Here is a 24,193-nt window from a genome sequence, read left to right as displayed (position 1 = left end):
TGTAGTTGAATCTGGAACCCCACAATCTGTAGTTGATTCTGGAACTCAACAGCCCGCACTTGTTTCTTTAATCCCACAACCTACAGTGGATTCTGATATCCAACAACTTGTAATTGATCCTGGAACCCCACAGACTACAGTCGATTCTGCATCTCAACAGCCTGCCGTGGCTTCTTCAACCCCACAGCCTACAGTTGATTCTGGAACTCAACAGCCTTCAGTGGCTTCTTCAACCCCACAACTTGCAGTTGATTCTGGAACCCCACAATCTGTAGTTAATTCTGGAACTCAACACCCAGCGGTGGCTTCTTCAATCCCACAACCTGCAGTTGATTCTGGAACTCAACAGCCCGCACTTGTTTCTTTAATCCCACAACCTACAGTGGATTCTGACATCCAACAACTTGTAATTGATCCTGGAACCCCACAGCCTACAGTTGATGCTGGAACTCAACAGCCTGCAGTGGCTTCTTCAACCCCACAAATTTCAGTTGTTTCTGAAACTCCACAACTTGTAGTTGATTCTGAAACTCAACAGCCTGCAATTGTTTATTCAATCCCACAACCTACAGTGGATTCTGACATCCAACAACTTGTAATTGATCCTGGAACCCCACAGCCTACAGTTGATGCTGGAACTCAACAACCTGCAGTGGCTTCTTCAACCCCACAACTTGTAGTTGAATCTGGAACCCCACAATCTGTAGTTGATTCTGGAACTCAACAGCCCGCACTTGTTTCTTTAATCCCACAACCTACAGTGGATTCTGATATCCAACAACTTGTAATTGATCCTGGAACCCCACAGACTACAGTCGATTCTGCATCTCAACAGCCTGCCGTGGCTTCTTCAACCCCACAGCCTACAGTTGATTCTGGAACTCAACAGCCTTCAGTGGCTTCTTCAACCCCACAACTTGCAGTTGATTCTGGAACCCCACAATCTGTAGTTAATTCTGGAACTCAACACCCAGCGGTGGCTTCTTCAATCCCACAACCTGCAGTTGATTCTGGAACCCCACAGCCTACAGTTGATGCTGGAACTCAACAACCTGCAGTGGCTTCTTCAACCCCACAACTTGTAGTTGAATCTGGAACCCCACAATCTGTAGTTGATTCTGGAAATCAACAGCCCGCACTTGTTTCTTTAATCCCACAACCTACAGTGGATTCTGACATCCAACAACTTGTAATTGATCCTGGAACCCCACAGCCTACAGTTGATGCTGGAACTCAACAACCTGCAGTGGCTTCTTCAATCCCACAATCTGCAGTTGATTCTGGAACTCAACAGCCCGCACTTGTTTCTTTAATCCCACAACCTACAGTGGATTCTGACATCCAACAACTTTTAATTGATCCTGGAACCCCACAGCCTACAGTTGATGCTGGAACCCCACAATCTGTAGTTAATTCTGGAACTCAACACCCAGCGGTGGCTTCTTCAATCCCACAACCTGCAGTTGATTCTGGAACTCAACAGCCCGCACTTGTTTCTTTAATCCCACAACCTACAGTGGATTCTGACATCCAACAACTTTTAATTGATCCTGGAACCCCACAGCCTACAGTTGATTCTGCAACTCAACAGCCTGCAGTGGCTTCTTCAACCCCACAATCTGCAGTTGATTCTGGAACTCAACAGCCCGCACTTGTTTCTTTAATCCCACAACCTACAGCGGATTCTGACATCCAACAACTTGTAATTGATCCTGGAACCCCACAGCCTACAATTGATGCTGGAACTCAACAACCTGCAGTGGCTTCTTCAACCCCACGAATTTCAGTTGTTTCTGAAACCCCACAACTTGTAGTTGATTCTGGAACTCAACAGCCTGCAATTGTTTCTTCAATCCCACAACCTACAGTGGATTCTGACATCCAACAACTTGTAATTGATCCTGGAACCCCACAGCTTACAGTTGATGCTGGAACTCAACAACCTGCAGTGGCTTCTTCAACCCCACAACTTGCACTTGTTTCTGAAACCTCACAACTTGTAGTTGATTCTGGAACTCAACAGCCTGCAATTGTTTCTTCAATCCCACAACCTACAGTGGATTCTGACATCCAACAACTTGTAATTGATCCTGGAACCCCACAGCTTACAGTTGATGCTGGAACTCAACAACCTGCAGTGGCTTCTTCAACCCCACAACTTGCAGTTGAATCTGGAACCCCACAATCTGTACTTGATTCTGGAACTCAACAGCCCGCAATTGTTTCTTTAATCCCACAACCTACAGCGGATTCTGACATCCAACAACTTGTAATTAATCCTGGAACCCCACAGCCTACAGTTGATTCTGCAACTCAACAGCCTGCAGTGGCTTCTTCAACCGCACAGCCTACAGTTGATTCTGGAACTCAACAGTCTGCAGTGGCTTCTTCAACCCCACAGCCTACAGTTGATTCTGGAACTCAACAGCCTGCAGTGGCTTCTTCAACTTCACAAATTTCAGTTGTTTTTGAAACCCCACAACTTGTAGTTGATTCTGGAACTCAACAGCCTGCAATTATTTCTTCAATCCCACAACCTACAGTGTATTCTGACATCCAACAACTTGTAATTGATCCTGGAACCCCACAGCCTTCAGTTGATTCTGGAACTCAACAACCTACAGTTGTTTCTTCATCACCCCAACCTGCGGTTGATTCTGGAACTCCACAATCTGTAGTTGATTCTCTAACTCAACAGCCTGCAGCTGTCTCTTCATTCTCACAATCCATAGTGTATTCTTTAACCCCACAACTTGTAGTTGGTTCTGGAAACCCACAATTTGCAGTTGATTCTGGAACCCCACAATCTGTAGTTAATTCTGGAACTCAACACCCAGCAGTGGCTTCTTCAATCCCACGACCTGCAGTTGATTCTGGAACCCCACAATATATAGTTGTTTCTGGAACTCAACAGCCTGCAATTGTTTCTTCAATCCCACAACCTACAGTGCATTCTGACATCCAACAACTTGTGATTGATCCTGGAACCCCACAGCCTACAGTTGATTCTGGAACTCAACAGCCTGCAGTGGCTTCTTCAACCCCACAACTTGCAGTTGATTCTGGAACCCCACAATCTGTAGTTAATTCTGGAACTCAACACCCAGCAGTGGCTTCTTCAATCCCACAACCTGCAGTTGATTCTGGAACCCCACAATATATAGTTGTTTCTGGAACTCAACAGCCTGCAATTGTTTCTTCAATCCCACAACCTACAGTGCATTCTGACATCCAACAACTTGTGATTGATCCTGGAACCCCACAGCCTACAGTTCATTCTGGAACTCAACAGCCTGCAGTGGCTTCTTCAACCCCACAACTTGCAGTTGATTCTGGAACCCCACAATCTGTAGTTAATTCTGGAACTCAACACCCAGCAGTGGCTTCTTCAATCCCACAACCTGCAGTTGATTCTGGAACCCCACAATATATAGTTGTTTCTGGAACTCAACAGCCTGCAATTGTTTCTTCAATCCCACAACCTACAGTGCATTCTGACATCCAACAACTTGTGATTGATCCTGGAACCCCACAGCCTACAGTTCATTCTGGAACTCAACAGCCTGCAGTGGCTTCTTCAACCCCACAACTTGCAGTTGATTCTGGAACCCCACAATCTGTAGTTAATTCTGGAACTCAACACCCAGCAGTGGCTTCTTCAATCCCACAACCTGCAGTTGATTCTGGAACCCCACAATATATAGTTGTTTCTGGAACTCAACAGCCTGCAATTGTTTCTTCAATCCCACAACCTACAGTGGATTCTGACATCCAACAACTTGTGATTGATCCTGGAACCCCACAGCCTACAGTTGATGCTGGAACTCAACAACCTGCAGTGGCTTCCTCAACCCCACAACTTGCAGTTGAATCTGGAACCCCACAGCCTACAGTTGATTCTGGAACTCAACAGCCTGCAGTGGCTTCTTCAACCCCACAAATTTCAGTTGTTTCTGAAACCCCACAATCTGTAGTTGATTCTGGAACTCAACAGCCTGCAATTGTTTCTTCAATCCCACAACCTACAGTGGATTCTGACATCCAACAACTTGTAATTGATCCTGCAACCCCACAGCCTACAGTTGATGCTGGAACTCAACAACCTGCAGTGGCTTCTTCAACCCCACAATCTGCAGTTGATTCTGGAACCCCACAATCTGTAGTTGATTCTGGAACTCAACAGCCTGCAATTGTTTCTTTAATCCCACAACCTACAGTGGATTCTGACATCCAACAACTTTTAATTGATCCTGGAACCCCACAGCCTACAGTTGATTCTGCAACTCAACAGCCTGCAGTAGCTTCTTCAACCCAACAACTTGCAGTTGATTCTGGAATCCCACAACTTGTAGTTGATTCTGGAACTCAACAGCCTGCAATTGTTTCTTCAATCCCACAACCTACAGTGGATTCTGACATCCAACAACTTGTAATTGATCCTGGAACCCCACAGCCTACAGTCGATTCTGCAACTCAACAGCCTGCAGTGGCTTCTTCAACCCCACAGCCTACAGTTGATTCTGGAACCCCACAATCTGTAGTTAATTCTGGAACTCAACACCCAGCGGTGGCTTCTTCAATCCCACAACCTGCAGTTGATTCTGGAACTCAACAGCCCGCACTTGTTTCTTTAATCCCAAAACCTACAGTGGATTCTGACATCCAACAACTTGTGTTTGATCCTGGAACCCCACAGCCCACAGTCGATGCTGTAACTCAACAGACTGCAGTGGCTTCTTCAACCCCACAATCTGCAGTTGATTCTGGGACCCCGCAATCTGTAGTTGATTCTGAAACTCAACAGCCTGCAATTGTTTATTCAATCCCACAACCTACAGTGGATTCTGACATCCAACAACTTGTAATTGATCCTGCAACCCCACAGCCTACAGTTGATTCTGCAACTCAACAGCCTGCAGTAGCTTCTTCAACCCCACAATCTGCAGTTAATTCTGGAACCCCACAATTTGTAGTTGATTCTGGAACTCAACAGCCTGCAATTGTTTCTTCAATCCCACAACCTACAGTGGATTCTGACATCCAACAACTTGTAATTGATCCTGGAACCCCACAGCCTACAGTTGATGCTGAAACTCAACAACCTGCAGTGGCTTCTTCAACCCCACAACTTGCAGGTGATTCTGAAACGCCACAATCTGTTGTTGATTCTGGAACTCAACAGCCTGCAATTGTTTCTTCAATCCCACAACCTACAGTGGATTCTGACATCCAACAACTTGTAATTGATCCTGGAACCCCACAGCCTACAGTTCATGCTGGAACTCAACAACCTGCAGTGGCTTCTTCAACCCCACAACTTGTAGTTGAATCTGGAACCCCACAATCTGTAGTTGATTCTGGAACTCAACAGCCCGCACTTGTTTCTTTAATCCCACAACCTACAGTGGATTCTGACATCCAACAACTTGTAATTGATCCTGGAACCCCACAGCCTTCAGTTGATTCTGCAACTCAACAGCCTGCAGTGGCTTCTTCAACCCCACAATCTGCAGTTGATTCTGGAACTCAACAGCCCGCACTTGTTTCTTTAATCCCACAACCTACAGCGGATTCTGACATCCAACAACTTGTAATTGATCCTGGAACCCCACAGCCTACAGTCGATTCTGCAACTCAACAGCCTGCAGTGGCTTCTTCAACCCCACAGCCTACAGTTGATTCTGGAACCCCACAATCTGTAGTTAATTCTGGAACTCAACACCCAGCGGTGGCTTCTTCAATCCCACAACCTGCAGTTGATTCTGGAACTCAACAGCCCGCACTTGTTTCTTTAATCCCACAACCTACAGTGGATTCTGACATCCAACAACTTGTAATTGATCCTGGAACCCCACAGCCTACAGTTGATGCTGGAACTCAACAACCTGCAGTGGCTTCCTCAACCCCACAACTTGCAGTTGAATCTGGAACCCCACAATCTGTAGTTGATTCTGAAACTCAACAGCCTGCAATTGTTTCTTCAATCCCACAACCTACAGTGGATTCTGACATCCAACAACTTGTAATTGATCCTGGAACCCCACAGCCTACAGTTGATGCTGGAACTCAACAACCTGCAGTGGCTTCTTCAACCCCACAACTTGCAGGTGATTCTGAAACGCCACAATCTGTTGTTGATTCTGGAACTCAACAGCCTGCAATTGTTTCTTCAATCCCACAACCTACAGTGGATTCTGACATCCAACAACTTGTAATTGATCCTGGAACCCCACAGCCTACAGTTGATTCTGCAACTCAACAGCCTGCAGTGGCTTCTTCAACCCCACAATCTGCAGTTGATTCTGGAACTCAACAGCCCGCACTTGTTTCTTTACTCCCACAACCTACAGCGGATTCTGACATCCAACAACTTGTAATTGATCCTGGAACCCCACAGCCTACAGTCGATTCTGCAACTCAACAGCCTGCAGTGGCTTCTTCAACCCCACAGCCTACAGTTGATTCTGGAACCCCACAATCTGTAGTTAATTCTGGAACTCAACACCCAGCGGTGGCTTCTTCAATCCCACAACCTGCAGTTGATTCTGGAACTCAACAGCCCGCACTTGTTTCTTTAATCCCACAACCTACAGTGGATTCTGACATGCAACAACTTGTAATTGATCCTGGAACCCCACAGCCTACAATTGATGCTGGAACTCAACAACCTGCAGTGGCTTCTTCAACCCCACGAATTTCAGTTGTTTCTGAAACCCCACAACTTGTAGTTGATTCTGGAACTCAACAGCCTGCAATTGTTTCTTTAATCCCACAATCTACAGTGGATTTTGACATCCAACAACTTGTAATTGATCCTGGAACCCCACAGCCTACAGTTGATGCTGGAACTCAACAACCTGCAGTGGCTTCCTCAACCCCACAACTTGCAGTTGAATCTGGAACCCCACAATCTGTAGTTGATTCTGAAACTCAACAGCCTGCAATTGTTTCTTCAATCCCACAACCTACAGTGGATTCTGACATCCAACAACTTGTAATTGATCCTGGAACCCCACAGCCTACAGTTGATGCTGGAACTCAACAACCTGCAGTGGCTTCTTCAACCCCACAACTTGCAGGTGATTCTGAAACGCCACAATCTGTTGTTGATTCTGGAACTCAACAGCCTGCAATTGTTTCTTCAATCCCACAACCTACAGTGGATTCTGACATCCAACAACTTGTAATTGATCCTGGAACCCCACAGCTTACAGTTGATGCTGGAACTCAACAACCTGCAGTGGCTTCTTCAACCCCACAACTTGCAGTTGTTTCTGAAACCTCACAACTTGTAGTTGATTCTGGAACTCAACAGCCTGCAATTGTTTCTTCAATCCCACAACCTACAGTGGATTCTGACATCCAACAACTTGTAATTGATCCTGGAACCCCACAGCTTACAGTTGATGCTGGAACTCAACAACCTGCAGTGGCTTCTTCAACCCCACAACTTGCAGTTGAATCTGGAACCCCACAATCTGTACTTGATTCTGGAACTCAACAGCCCGCAATTGTTTCTTTAATCCCACAACCTACAGCGGATTCTGACATCCAACAACTTGTAATTAATCCTGGAACCCCACAGCCTACAGTTGATTCTGCAACTCAACAGCCTGCAGTGGCTTCTTCAACCGCACAGCCTACAGTTGATTCTGGAACTCAACAGTCTGCAGTGGCTTCTTCAACCCCACAGCCTACAGTTGATTCTGGAACTCAACAGCCTGCAGGGGCTTCTTCAACTTCACTAATTTCAGTTGTTTCTGAAACCCCACAACTTGTAGTTGATTCTGGAACTCAACAGCCTGCAATTATTTCTTCAATCCCACAACCTACAGTGGATTCTGACATCCAACAACTTGTAATTGATCCTGGAACCCCACAGCCTACAGTTGATTCTGGAACTCAACAACCTGCAGTTGTTTCTTCATCACCCCAACCTGCAGTTGATTCTGGAACTCAACAAGCTGCAGTTGTTTCTTCATCACCCCAACCTGCAGTTGATTCCGGAACCCCACAAGCTGTAGTTGATTCTCTAACTCAACAGCCTGCAGCTGTCTCTTCATTCTCACAACCCATAGTGTATTCTTTAACCCCACAACTTGCAGTTGGTTCTGGAACCCCACAATTTGCAGTTGATTCTGGAACCCCACAATCGGTAGTTGATACTGGAACTCAACAGCCTACAGTGGCTTTTTCAACCCCACAATCTGCAGTTGATTCTGGAACCCCACAATCTGTAGTTGATTCTGAAACTCAACTGCCTGCAATTGTTTCTTCAATCCCACAACCCACAGTGGATTCTGATATCCAACTACTTGTAATTGATCCTGGAACCCCACAACCTACCGTCGATTCTGCAACTCAACAGCCTGCAGTGGCTTCTTCAACCCCACAACTTGCAGTTGATTCTGGAACCCCACAATCTGTAGTTAATTCTGGAACTCAACACCCAGCAGTGGCTTCTTCAATCCCACAACCTGCAGTTGATTCTGGAACCCCACAGCCCACAGTTGATTCTGGAACTCAACAACCTGCAGTTGTTTCTTCATCACCCCAACCTGCGGTTGATTCTGGAACTCCACAATCTGTAGTTGATTCTCTAACTCAACAGCCTGCAGCTGTCTCTTCATTCTCACAACCCATAGTGTATTCTTTAACCCCACAACTTGTAGTTGGTTCTGGAAACCCACAATTTGCAGTTGATTCTGGAACCCCACAATCTGTAGTTAATTCTGGAACTCAACACCCAGCAGTGGCTTCTTCAATCCCACAACCTGCAGTTGATTCTGGAACCCCACAATATATAGTTGTTTCTGGAACTCAACAGCCTGCAATTGTTTCTTCAATCCCACAACCTACAGTGCATTCTGACATCCAACAACTTGTGATTGATCCTGGAACCCCACAGCCTACAGTTGATTCTGGAACTCAACAGCCTGCAGTGGCTTCTTCAACCCCACAACTTGCAGTTGATTCTGGAACCCCACAATCTGTAGTTAATTCTGGAACTCAACACCCAGCAGTGGCTTCTTCAATCCCACAACCTGCAGTTGATTCTGGAACCCCACAGCCTACAGTTGATTCTGGAACTCAAGAACCGGCAGTTGTTTCTTCATCACCCCAACCTGCGGTTGATTCTGGAACTCCACAATCTGTAGTTGATTCTCTAACTCAACAGCCTGCAGCTGTCTCTTCATTCTCACAACCCATAGTGTATTCTTTAACCCCACAACTTGTAGTTGGTTCTGGAAACCCACAATTTGCAGTTGATTCTGGAACCCCACAATCTGTAGTTAATTCTGGAACTCAACACCAAGCAGTGGCTTCTTCAATCCCACAACCTGCAGTTGATTCTGGAACCCCACAATATATAGTTGTTTCTGGAACTCAACAGCCTGCAATTGTTTCTTCAATCCCACAACCTACAGTGGATTCTGACATCCAACAACTTGTGATTGATCCTGGAACCCCACAGCCTACAGTTGATTCTGGAACTCAACAGCCTGCAGTGGCTTCTTTAACCCCACAATCTGCAGTTGATTCTGGAACCCCACAACTTGTAGTTGATTCTGGAACTCAACAGCCTACAATTGTTTCTTTAATCCCACAACCTACAGTGGATTCTGACATCCAACAACTTGTAATTGATCCTGGAACCCCACAGCCTACAGTTGATTCTGCAGCTCAACTGCTTGCAGTGGCTTCTTCAATCCCACAATCTGCAGTTGATTTTGGAACCCCACAATCTGTAGTTGATTCTGGAACTCAACAGCCTGCAATTGTTTCTTCAATCCCACAACCTACAGTGGATTCTGACATCCAACAATTTGTAATTGATCCTGGAACCCCACAGCCTACAGTTGATCCTGCAACTCAACAGCCTGCGGTGGCTTCTTCAACCCCACAGCCTACAGTTGATTCTGGAACTCAACAGCCTGCAGTGGCTTCTGCAACCCCACAAATTTCAGTTGTTTCTGAAACCCCACAACTTGTAGTTGATTCTGGAACTCAACAGCCTGCAATTGTTTCTTTAATCCCACAACCTACAGTGGATCCTGACATCCAACAACTTGTAATTGATCCTGGAACCCCACAGCCTACAGTTGATTCTGCAACTCAACAGCCTGCAGTGGCTTCTTCAACCCCACAATCTGCAGTTTATTCTGGAACCCCACCATCAGTAGTTAATTCTGCAACTCAACACCCAGCAGTGGCTTCTTCAATCCCACAACCTGCAGTTGGTTCTGGAACCCCACAATCTGTAGTTGATTCTGGAACTCAACAGCCTGCAATTGGTTCTTTAATCCCACAACATACAGTGGATTCTGACATTCAACAACTTGTAAATGATCCTGGAACCCCGCAGCCTACAGTTGATTCTGGAACTCAACAGCCTGCAGTGGCTTCTTCAACCCCACAATCTGCAGTTGATTCTGGAACTCAACAGCCTGCCGTTGTTTCTTCAATCCCACAACACATGTTGTATTCTGAAATCCCACAACTTGTAATTGATCCTCGAACCCCACAGCCTACAGTTGATTCTGGAACTCAACAGCCTGCAGTGGCTTCTTCAACCCCAAAATTTTCAGATTTTTCTGAAACCCCACAACTTGTAGTTGATTCTGGAACCCTAAAATCTGGAGTTGATAATCTAACTCAACAATCTGTACTTGATTCTGTAACTCAACAGCCTGCAATTGTTTCCTCAATCCCACAACCTACAGTGGATTCTGAAATCCAACAACTTGTAATTGATCCTGGAACCCCACAACATATAGTTGATTCTGGAACTCAACAACCTGCAGTTCTTTCTTCAACTCCCCAACCTGCAGTTGATTCTGGAACCCCACAATCTGTAGTTGATTCTCTAACTCAACAGCATGCAGCTGTCTTTTCATTCTCACAACCCATTCTGTATTCTTTAACCCCACAACTTGCAGTTGATTCTGGAACCCCACAACTGGCAGCTAATTCTGGAACCCCTCAATCTGTAGTTAATTCTGAAACTCATCACCCAGCAGAGGCGTCTTCAATCCCACAACCTGCAGTTGATTCTGGAACCCCACAATCTGTATTTGATTATGGAACTCATCATCCTGCAGTTACTTCTCCAATGCCACAACCTGTAGTTGATTCTGGAACCTCGCAACCTGTAGTTACTTCTGGAACTCAACAGCCTTCTGTTGCTTTATCCAGCCCACAAACTGTACTTGATTCTGGAACCCCACTATCTGTAGTTAATTCTGAAACGCAACAACCTGCAGTTACTTCTTCAATCCCACAACAATTTGTTAATTCTGGAACCCCACAGTCTGTAGTTGTGTCTGGAACCCCACAACTTGTAGTTGATTCTGAAACCCCTCAATTTGTTGTTGAATCTGGAACACTACAGCCTACATTTGTTTCTCCAATTCCGCAACCTCTAATTGATGTTGTAATCCCACAACCTGGGGTTGATTCTCAAAACCTACGACCCTCATTCAATTCTGAAAACCCACTACATGTATCTATTTCTGAAAAAACACAACTTTTAGCTAATTTCGAAAACCTACAGAATTTAAGGGATTCCGAAAAATTACCTCCTGTAATAGATGTGAATAAACCACAACTTGAAGTTGTTAACCACAAGCTACAGTCTCTATCTGATTTTAAGAAGCCACAATCTGAAGTTGATTTGGAAAAACTAAAACCGGGGAGTGGTTTCGAAACTGAACTTAATTATAAAGAGCCACAACAGTCAAGTCACTCCCATAAATCGCAAATTGAATCCAAAGGACCACAACAGTCCTCTCAGTCCGATAAGTCACAGCCTGGACTTGGTTCTAAAGAGTCACAACAGTCCATTTTCTCCGATAAGATACAACCTGGACTTGATTCTAAAGGGCCGCAACATTCCCCTCACTCTGATAAGTCACAATCTGAACTTGGTTCTAACGGATCACAACAGTCAATTCACTTGAATAAGTCACAAACTGAAGTTGGTTCTAAAGGGCCACAACAGTACGATAAGTCACAACCGGGACTTGATTCTAAACAGCCACAAAAGTTCCCTCACTCCGATAAATCACCACCTGGACTTGGTTCTAAAGGGTCACCAAAGTCTCCTCACTCCGATAAATCACAACCTGGAGGTTCTAAAGAGTCACAAAAATCCCCTCACTCCGATAAGTCTAAACCTGGACTTCGTCCTAATGGATCACAACAATCCACTCACTCCGATAAATCGGAACCTCCTGGTAATTCCAAAGAGTCAAAACCATCACCTGAGATTAAAAAACCGGCTAAACCATCATCTGCAACATCGTCATCGTCGTCAACAACAAATTTATCTTCTGGTGAGTTAATTAATTAAATTATTAATTCATAATTAATTAGTAAATAATTAGAAGGGGGAATTTCACCATGATGACTTTCTGCGAAATATGAGTGTCAAAGTGCTAGTATTATTTGATTTAAACAATGTATTAATTTAACAAGTAAGTTTTAATTAATGTAACAAATCAATATTTACAATTTAGCTTACTTAGTAACAATATGTGTTATACAAGGTCGCTACAAAGTAGGGCAACAGTTAAATATTTCGAGATTGGTTTCTCGCAAATCCTTGAGATTTGGTATGGAGCTAGGAGCATTTAAATTTTATTCTTTCCAATTTTTTCAGTTTTATACCACCGTTTGTTTTCGAGATACAAAGCTAACTAGATTTTTTTTTTTATGGGAACAGGGGTCAATTTTATGATTTTTGAAAAGTGATCACATGTAATAATTAGTTTACATAAGAACCCTAAAATTTTTTTTAATTTAATTAAAAAATAAATAAACGTAGCTACTGTTTGAAGCTTTTTTTATTAAACGTATCAAGCCCTACCTTTTTTTTTTCAAATATAAGGGTTCTATGAATGGGCGTATGAGTACACTTTGTGGTCTCAAACGCTACTTTATACTAAATCATACTTCATGAATTTTAGACGTTGGAATTATAATTGTAGATTTTATTATTATTACTATCTGATAATGGAAAAAAATTATAAAATAAGCAAGAGAAACAATTTACATTCCGAGGAATGGGTAAGCAGACTTTTTGCGCAACTGTCAAAGAAACGTCAATGCGCTGTTGTTAACCTATAAAACAAATTTTCGATTTCGGCAAAGTTTACAGACGTTCACTGTAATTATACGCAACAATTATCCCAGGATAAGTGGTAAAATTTTACCATTAAAGATAAGCACTCAAGGTCAGTTAAACTTTTCGATAAAACAAATGATAAGGTAACACCTAGAAAACAATACAATATTTAAATTAGCCAGGTTAACTTTGGAAATGAATTGTGGGTTGCCTTTTCAATGATTATCACTTGTGAAATACCTTGTATATGTACCTACCCGTTTTTAAAGTTTAAACTATTTTCAGGTTTAGTGCCAAATGCACCGTCGTTACCAGTACCAGACGTTTTTGATTGCGTACAAAAGGCAACCATGTTGAAACCATTATCTTGTAAAGATTTGGGAAAACTACTGACGTTCATGTGGCCACATCATTACCATTATCTACCTCCGGTGGTTCAACAACATATACATGTACCACAAGCTCACAAAATTAATGACGCCTGGTCTATGGCAAGTCGTGAACGACTACTGTACGTCCCTAAAATGAAATCAGAGTATTATGTAATGGGTCATGCTCCGTATTTCCCACACCTTGTGGGAGCTCGAGCAGTTGCTCCAGTCCTGACCGCACCCCTGTATAATCGCAATGCTTTATGGATGAAATAACTATTAGCTAAACCAAATATACAAACAAAATGTTTATTTTAAAAATGTGAAAATACATAAATGTTTAAGCTCATGTGGTTTTATTGTAAGTGAGGTATCTAGAAAAATGTTGCTTGTAAAGCTCAGAATTAAAGGATCCATTCTAATTATTGTTCAATAAATACAACACTGTATATCGTTTTATTTTATAACAACGTAATGAATTATAGAAAACATATTTTAAAGGATTCGATACGATGTTTGAAACTTGGATCTACCACAGTCAGAATCAACAAGTTGACTTTATAGAAGTACTCTTTGGAATCATGGTTGACAATTTTGATATTATTTTAAACATCTGGACTACATTTATTCGTGAGATCTGGCCCCAGAGACCGTCCTCGACATATGTATAAAGTGGTCGTCGAGAAATAGTCAAATTTGACTTAAATTATATATCATTTTACAATAGGAGGGATAACCATCTTATAGTTATACCTACCATACTATAAATAATTCCATTATACCCTCTATTGCACCTGTGTTGTGCAGTGCCAACTCAAGGAACGACAAACATCAGTTAAATAATTCTTTTTGCTGTGAGTGAGTCGGTACTGTACAACAAAGGGGCAATAAAATTAGAGGGTATAATGGAATTATTTATGGTAGTTATAAGACCTATTATAAAATGATTTATAATTTAAGACAAAATTGACTATTTCTCGACGACCACTTTACTTGCTTATACGTGAAAATTTATTTACTCTTTTAATGTGCCAGCTAATATTTTATTGTAATAATAACTCCGCTCACTTATTTTACAACAATAGGAAATCTTCAAAGTAACTATTATAATAAATCAACCAAGAAAAATTGACCTGCTATTGTATTCACGACATCTACGTGTAAATATAACTTTTAGTTACAATATGATGCGATAGAATATTCAATTCCACATAAAATTAGATTCAAATTCAGACGAAGCTTCAGTCACCTATAACAACATCTAGCGATGATGATGCTCACTTTCTACGTGTGGTTTTGTGTGATTTGCATTACTGACAAAATGATCTCAGCAAATGGTGAGTGTCTATATTGCAAATATTCTAAGTAACCTAAATTATTTTTCATGTTATTTAGCATGGGGTCGAGAAGATTACACAAACCAAAAACTTAATTATTTTCAACCTCTGGCATTTAGAAGGGCTCAAGTATCACCCCCATTGTCATGTACATCAGCATCCACAAATTCGATCGAACTTCCACTATTGAAACAAGTACGAAAACTAAAATCACATAAAAACAAACTGAAACCAGAACCGACGTTTTCTACACGAGTTCGCTCAACATCTGATCAACAAGATTTCTCTGAACTGGAACCTTCCGATCCACATCTTCTCCAATTAGCTTCGCCAAAATCAAATACTTCGCGACCAATTGCACCAAGTGCACCAACGGAGCCCCAATTTTCACCGGCGTCTTGTAATCTAGGTATGTTGTAGTTATATGTATTTATTGTGTGTCAAATGCTAAAAAAGGATTTACAACAGATTGTTCGCCTCTACGAGTCATTCTGGGCTTAATTGGAAGCTTTTTTGGGGCAAGTAATATGGACGAGATGCTGCTGAGATATATAGAGCCCGTACTTAAGTTCAAAGATGGAATATGTTTTCAACTGTTGGAGTTATTGAAAGACTATTTAACTTTAGAAAAAAATTGTTTAGGTAATCATTCTACACCAGACGAAGCAAAGCCTTCTGTAGGCAGACCTGTCTAGATGAAAAATCGGAATTTCAATGTTAACCCTACATGTCAAAAAATCTAATTTTTTTTTTAATAACGGACTTGAATAATGTATAAAATGTTTGTATTATTTTATTAAAATAAATTCCAATTATAGATAAATTTTAAATTATTTAAAAAGTTTATGATTCTTAAAAAACATTTACAGTGTGTTACATAAAAACTGTAAGTGACATTTTGTAGATTGTCTAAAGCACTATTAATCTACGAACAATCTAAAACAACAGTTAGTCAACAGAGTGCGTGACGATAAGGGCATTCTCTAAATTGAGTGGGCATTTCGCGGATTGATTGCTTTCACAAATTGACGGTAACAAGGACTTCTTTGAAATCACATGTTAATATCAGGTTTTCGTGGCTTTGAGATTTCATTGACAATACAATTCATGTATCATATGATCCCTTTTCAATAATCTGCATTGGCTGAAATATGGTAGTAAGAGGATATCACAGAAATAGTATGAAACAAAAGAATCTATCGCTAAACTTGACGCCCAAAAAGTTTTCTTCAAATTGCGCGATTATAACCTGACGAAAGGTGTAACAATCGTTGATGGGAAAGTTCGCTGATATAAGGAACCAATCAGTAAGTCGGTCGCAAAATAGTTATTCACAAGGCTAGAAAATGTCATTTTACAAGCGCAAGCACGGTTTGTGGGGCAGAAGCGCCAGTCGAGGCTCACAAATTCGCAAAAATAATTTTATGTTCGACTGTGACAAATATAGATGGTTTATGACGTTGTTTTGAGGCCATAAACTACCACTTTATCCAGTTCCAACCACAACAATTTCCACCATTTTTGTATCCCCATCCTGTTGTTCCTCCTCCCATGCGTTTGCCTATGCCGTATCAACCAATGCCCTACTCGACATACAATCGGCGATATATTTCAGTATAAAAAAATTACTATTCATTATAGTTTTGGTATTTTTTTCGTTATAAAAATGGCATGATTAAAATGAAACTATCATCAAAATAATATATTTTTTTTGTAATTTATGACCCAGACATCTTTGTAGAATTTATATCAAATGTCATGAGAAGTGTTAGATGCACTTGACGCGTGTCTTGGCATTATTGTCACATTAATCACATCCTACATGTTTGTAACCTAATTCTTTATTAACCAAAGCAATATAAATACTTATTAGATTTATGAGAATTACAGATATTATTGGATAATGTTACATTAAATAAAAGTTCTAAAACACCTTTTAAATGCTTTAGCATAAGACCTAGAAGCACAAAATCTTGTGCTTGTGCTATATTGTCTCAAAACAAAATACAGGGTGGCTCAACAAAAAACATTCACCTGGATTATCTGGAACACTGTAGACTTACGTAAAAACGCGGCAACATGTCAATTTTTTTATCGAGAGGCACTTATAAAATAAAAAAACAAATTCAGCAGGGCAACATCATTCTTCTACATAGAGTCGCAGGGCCGAAAGGGGGGCCAAATATTTGAAGATTGTAAAGTTTGTAGGTTTTGTGGATTTTCGGCTGTTAATCCTTTTCTCATCGAGTGATATTAATGCGAAAAATACTAAACAATAAATTATGAGAAAAGAAAAATATTTATTTCTATAGTACACTTCTGTTGAGTGAAAAAGCATACACTTACATTTTGCTTGTGTAAATCAGATTTACCATTACCTGATGTCACTGTCAATGTTAGTGGCAGGTAATTGAAATAATTCGATTTCAGTCAGTAAAAGTGTACTTCATACCCCCTCTAATGTTACTGTTATCAACATTATAGGTATTATTCTTTATTTTCAAGGTTTATTGTTGGTTCTTTTAAGTCTGGTATCATCAAAATTCGTTTGTAAATTCTTACCTGATAACTTAATATGGGTAAACATGGTAACAAACATCAAGTAAATTTACACAACCAAAAAATCTCAAAAATCTCTCTCAAGACTTGTATGCTTTTTCCGTGAACAGAAGTGTAGATGTTAAAGTGTGCTTTTATCAATTCAGATCAAAAGGTCAAGTAGCATTTTAACCGCAAGGGTAGATAAAGTGCTCCTTTAACAGCAAGGATTGATAAAGTAATTTTTTTTTGATTACCCAAACAACGCTCATACTATCAAGATTTTAAATTTTGATTTCTTTTTTTTTATTACCTACCTACCCTAACAACGTGCATACTAACGAGATTTTAAAACCTGACACGATAATTTAATAATAAAGTACAAATGCTATAGAAATAGTTATTAAGGTTTCAAGGGTGTTATAAAGTTGGAGATCGTTCGATGGGCGTAATCATTCGGTGACGCCGTGGTGCACACAAGATTTTATTTTTCACTTCGTGTTTTTTAAAAGAAGACAAAGAATTGGCATCTTTCTGTACGCTTTACCTATATAAATACAATATCTGGTAGCCTATGAAACCAAAACAGATTGTTTACTTTTAATTGTCAAGTTTTCTTTTGAATTGTCAAATTTACTTTTGAGTTATGAATACGCTACTATCTAGAATGTGTACAAGAAAAAGCTCAAAAGGCAACGGAAAGTTTGCTATCTTTTAAATCGAAAGATAAATATGAAAAAGAGTACGAAACCTTTAGGATATGGCAGTCAAAATATGAAATAGGGACTGTAAGTGCGAGTGTACTGTTGGCGTTCTTTCAAGAACTGGTAAGTTTCACAGTAAAATTAGTTTCCAATTTTGTGTTTAGTCTGGAAAATACACTCATACATCGCTATGGACTAAATATTCACTTTTGAAATCAACTTTTTTGCGCCCCGGTTGTTATGGACTTATGGATATGTTTACGTATTTCGTATCCTAGGAGTTATTCAATTATACTAAAATGAAAAATAAAATAGTATATTATACAACGAGCGTATAATGATGGTTATTATTCACGAGGTGAAGTTTACGCCCAATAGCCGCAGGCGAGTGGCGTAAATCACCGAGCGAATAATAACCATTATACGCGAGTAGTATACTATACTTTATCCACGACTACTAAATATTTTTGTTGAAGCTTTTTTGTTGGAAAATTTTGTTACATTATAAAATATTAAAACATTGAGAAATCTACGTACACAAACAATAATGTTGACAGGTTTGAGTCAAATTTGTTTTGTTTCAAAAGTTACTTCGATTTATAAAATGTTTCGAAAAACATGGTATGTTAAGAAACAGATATACGACACACACATTTGAAGTTGGTGATGGCTCTATGTTGATGGTGGTTGCCTTCCAACCGCGAGTCCCGGGTTCGAATCTGATCAAGTGAAATTATTTTTTTTTATACAGGTGTCCCCAAAAAAGAAGACGAGTCCATAACTCCGTTATTTATCGGAAGATTTTAATTATCTGTACACCAAATTAAATGGTTGTTAATGGGCTACAAAATGGCCTAATAAATTCAAGTATAGCCCTATGGGCTTCAAGGGTAAACTGTCAAAAAATTTTTTTTCAAATGGCATTACATGTTTTTTTTAGTAATTCTGATAGAGATTTTTATTCTGAAAACAACAATGTATCACAAGTATACAGTTAAATACCAAAAATTCACAAAAAAAAAGTAAAAAAACGCTACTATCGTCTATGTTCCATTTTGCGCTGAACATTGGCGGCATATCTGCGCAATCCCACATGTTATTATTTGTCATTTGTTTTTCCAGCTACCTTAATTTGGTTATTACATTGTAACGCAATGCATTTTGATAGCTTTTCGTTAGGTGCTCGTCATTTGTTTCAAAAGTTAGTGTTATGTTTTTTTATGTGAAGTTATACTTGTGATACATTGTTGTTTTCAGAATTAAAATCTCTATCAGAATGACTAAAAAAAGTATGTAATCCCATTTGAAAAAAAATATTTTGACACTCTAGTCTTGAAGTCCTTGGAGCTATACGTGAATTTATTAAGCCGTTTTGTAGCCTATCAACAACCATTTAATTTGGTGTATAGATAATTAAAATCCTCCGATAAATAAGGGAGCTATGGACTCGTCTTTTTTTTGGGGACACTCTGTATGTACAGAACTGAATTGAAAATATTTAGTGGTTTACACGTAAAATTTTAAAAACCAATAATTGTTTGTAGCAAAACAATATAATATTATAGCTAAATCAAGGAAGCTTCCGACAGCAGTGATTAATGACTCATTAATCCAGTGATTAATGACTCATTAATCACTACCGTGATTAATGGGTATTATTAAGGTCGAGCAAACAGACGTATAAGGGGTACATTATACAATAGTCGTGGATAAATACATATACACAACGATAAATAGTTATTTTTATGTGATCGTACAAAGATGTGAAGTCTCTCAAATAATATCGGGAAGAATTATCATCAGAATATCATCAGATTTATAAGAGACTTTTCAAGTGTCAGCCATTTGTTAAGGATCCTTGTCCACTCAAGTTTGGCGATGGCTTACATTTTGTGTTCTACATCGGACCACAGCTGCTTGAGCACGAGGGACACTGGCGGAGCCTCCCCGACTACGAGAGCTCCAAGGAACAAATTATACGAGGGATGTGGTTGGCTGACAGCCGAGGATTTCAGTATAGGTATTCTATCACGGGGTGTGGAATTGATTCTTTCATTGAATATCCATGAATTCATTCTTTAAAAGTCGTGTAGAAAAATAATTCATTGCTGTACTAATTATGGAGTGTAACACTATACTTTCTGCCATCAAACGGAGGCAATTAAAGTTTTATGAAATAGTTAATAGTTTTTGATTTGCATAGAGCTAGACATAAAAACTGGATGATTAACGTATATAAAAGCTAGAACTTTTCCCTGGTTTTGATTCGTAATTTTTATTCTACGTGCGTGTTAAATTAATCGTTATTTTAAGGTGATAGTAAATAAGAAATTAATTCGTTTTTTGCCAATAGATCAACCACAATAATGAGACGAGATCGTTTCTGGACTGTGTTCCGATAGTCCGCAACGAAACAGATTTTTTTTTTTAATTTTCGTACATCGAATTCACGTGCTACAGTGCTTGTAATAGTACCATGAAATCTTCAACATGTCTGCTGTTGATGTTTGCTAGCAATGCCATTTGCCAGTTGAACGGTAAGTGGATTCCACATTTTTGCAATTTAATTTTTGTTAATATTTTGACGTTTTCAATTTGAATATTTTCGTTCATTTCGACCTTCATCATGGCTTAACATTTCACACAATTTGTTTCGTGGTGTTGTTTTTGAATAATGTTTCCTTATTTTGTGACTTATTTACACTAAATGCAAACTTTTATGATTTTTCAACATAATCCACCAAAAACTAATTCAATTATGCAAAAAATCCAGAAAAATTATTTAAGTAATTTTGAAAAAAATGCACAGAAAACTTCAAAAGTACTTAGCAAATTAATTTGTAACTGAGTCATCCATGGATTTGAATCCGCATGTCTTTTGCGATTGATACGTCGAGATCTAACCTGTGTTCGCGCTGTGATTATTAGAGCGTGGAGTTCAAGTAACGATATACGATTTCGGATTCATGGATAACTCGATTATAAATTAATTTCACCGCTCTTTATTTGCAAACAATATTAGCTGTTAATTTTTTAAGATAAAGAAGTAGATAACATGTCGAATTAAGAATTTAATAAAGAAATGAAATTAAACATAATATTGAACCTAATAGTATCTCTATTCAATGTATTTAGTTAAGTAATTATATTCTTAATATGCATATCAATATCATCTCACATAATTAATTAGGGCAATGAGGAAAGAAATTTCTCAACTCTATTTTTTGAAAATTCTCAACAGCAATATTAAATCTGGTCTTAAAAAGAAACTTTCTTTTTCTTTATCTGTTTTAATTATTATTGGACATACAGGTGTCCCAGAGTTGCAAAAAAGCTCCATAACTTGTTTGTTATTAAAGATATCAACTTTTTCTTTTTTCTATATGATAGCTACGAGTACACTTCTACTGCATATTAGGAAAATATTGCGGTATATATACAGAGTGTCCCAATATTATAAAAACACTAAAGTTATGTTTTTTTAAACGGATCCTTCCCAGTTTGATTTCATTTTTGGATTCTATGCTAAATTGTGAATCCAATCTACACAGGTCGTTTTTACTTATCTGTCGTCGTTTTTGATCAGTGCGCTTTTTTTACCAGAATTCCAAATTGCAGGGTCCCTTCGAACTTTCGTACCTACCAAATAGTTGCACATAAATTAAAATAATTGACGCCGTTTGATTCCTGAATGTTTGCCGCATCTGTTAAGTGCTTACTCAATAACGTGCTTAGTCGCATATCCCTACTGCGATTTTTTAAATATAACAAACTAAAAATGTCAAAAACTCATTTTTTTCAAATGGAACCCTAGATTTTCACATTCGACTATACAAACCCTATACCGTTGGAAAGCTCGTCAAAAAATGTTTCGACCAGTGCAATAATAAATACGGGGTGCCATTTTTAGTTCGTTATGTTTAAAAAATCGCAGTAGGCATATGCAACCGAGCAGGTTGTTGAGTAAACACTCAGCAGATGCGGCAAACATTTAGAAATCAAACGACGTCAGGCATTTTAATTTATGTGCAACGATTTGGAAGGTACGAATTTTCGAAGGGACCCTTGCAATTCGAAATTCTGGTAAAAAAAGCGCCACTGACAAACAATGGCAGATAAGTAAAAACCACCTGTATAAATTTGATTCATAATTTAGCATAGAATTTAAAAATAAAATCAAACTGGGTAGGTTTCGTTTAAAAAAACATAACTTTAGTGTTTTTATAATATTGAGACACACTGTATATATACCGCAATATTTTCCGAATGTGCAGTAGAAGCGTAGCTCTCATCTAGAAGAAAGTAAAAGTTGATATCTTTAATAACAAACAAGTTACGGAGCTTTTTCGCAACTCTGGGACACCTGTATAGTATGTACCTAATAAAGATTCATAAAACATTTTTGTAAAGTTTTCTATAAAAATTGTATTGCTCATTGATAAAAGTATCTGTAGATTTTCGTCGAAAAATGTATAGGATATGAACCGAAAAATGTTATACAGGTGCCCCAAAAAAAAAAAAGAGTCCATAGCTCCCTTATTTATCGGACGATTGTAATTATCTATACACCAGATTAAATGGTTGTTAATAGGCTACAAAACGACTTAATAAATTCACGTATAGCTCCAAGGGCTGCAAGACTAAACTGTCAAAATATTTTTTTTCAAATACTTTTTTATAAGAGCAAGTCTGTACAGTTTTCCTTGACAGTCTACAACTAAAAAAAATCACATACCTATTCTGTTTACTAGGTTTTACCGAAAGTATCAATGCGACTAGAGAAATAGATGAGCAAGGAGTAGATGAAACGGAAACCGAGCCTGTATCATCTAAACTACTGACTACTAATAAGAGAATAATGACGCCTGAAATCCAGAAAGTACCTGATTTAACAAAACCACTTCCATTATCGTTGACAAATTCTACGTCTTCAATACCCGAATCGCCACATTTACTTCCCAAACGTGAGTCATCCACACCTCAATTATTACCACAGAAACTTCAAACTAAAACCCTTTCAAAAAATGATAAGTCACTTGACTTAACGCTACTTAAACCATCCCACTTATTACAAAACAAACGACCAAAAGCGATTGCCAATCCACCAGAACCAACAAAAAGTTCTGACATATTTGAATCAAAACCGGTAAAACAAATTGGAAAAATAGAAATTCTACCAAGTTCTGAAAGACTACAACAAGAGATCAACATCAAAAGAGTGCCACATGTAGATGTTGTTGAAGAACCAATATCGGTTAAAAGGGAAAAATTTAAACCAAAGAAAAACTCCGACAAGCCAGATTTACCTTCCCAAACTAATTCAATCATGCTTACATCATCATCGCCGAAACCAATTTGGTATAATGAACCATTTGATCTATCTAAAAATGTTACGGACCAATCTAAAACTTCTAAAAAACGACGATTCGAAATGAGTGCTGAAAAATATCAAATAGAGGAGAATTCCAAGGAACCAAAAAATCTAAATTCTTCAATCAATTCACAATCAACAACTGTTAAACCAATATTACTTAATTCATATTTGATAAAATCAAATCTGCCTAATGAACCAGTTGACTCATCTAAAAATGTAGTCGATCAATCCAACACCTCTAAAAAACCACGACCAAAAATGACTGCAAATACAACAGAACCTACAATGAATCCGGCAATGTCGAAAAATAAACCAGAAACAAGTTCTGAAAAATCTCAAACAGAGGAGAATTCCAAGGAAAAACAAATTGTAAACTCTTCAATAAATTCACAATCAACAAGTGTTAAACCAATATTACTTAATTCATATTTGATAAAATCAAATCTGCCTAATGAACCAGTTGACTCATCTAAAAATGTAGCCGATCAATCCAACACCTCGAAAAAACCACGACCAGAAATGATTACAAATACAAGAGAACCTTCAATGAACACGGGAATGTCGAAAAATAAACCAGAAACAAGTTCTGAAAAATCTCAAACAGAGGAGAATTCCAAGGAAAAACAAATTGTAAACTCTTCAATAAATTCACAATCAACAAGTGTTAAACCAATATTACTTAATTCATATTTGATAAAATCAAATTTGCCTAATGAACCAGTTGACTCATCTAAAAATGTAGC

At 39.0% G+C, this 24,193-nt stretch overlaps 1 long non-coding RNA gene across 1 annotated transcript; it reads left to right on the top strand.

The window, feature by feature from the left end:
• Nucleotides 1-7,145: 7,145 nt before the first annotated feature.
• Nucleotides 7,146-15,589, top strand: LOC138133668 (uncharacterized). Its single transcript, XR_011160468.1, has 4 exons — nucleotides 7,146-12,335; nucleotides 13,412-14,834; nucleotides 14,893-15,243; nucleotides 15,303-15,589. It is a non-coding gene; the product is annotated as an uncharacterized lncRNA (long non-coding RNA).
• Nucleotides 15,590-24,193: the final 8,604 nt, after the last annotated feature.

This window comes from Tenebrio molitor, chromosome 6 (genome assembly GCF_963966145.1).
Source record: "Tenebrio molitor chromosome 6, icTenMoli1.1, whole genome shotgun sequence".
Taxonomy (NCBI): domain Eukaryota; kingdom Metazoa; phylum Arthropoda; class Insecta; order Coleoptera; family Tenebrionidae; genus Tenebrio; species Tenebrio molitor.
The sequence above is the reverse complement of the archived record's forward strand: the minus strand, read 5'-3'. Positions and strand labels throughout refer to the sequence as shown.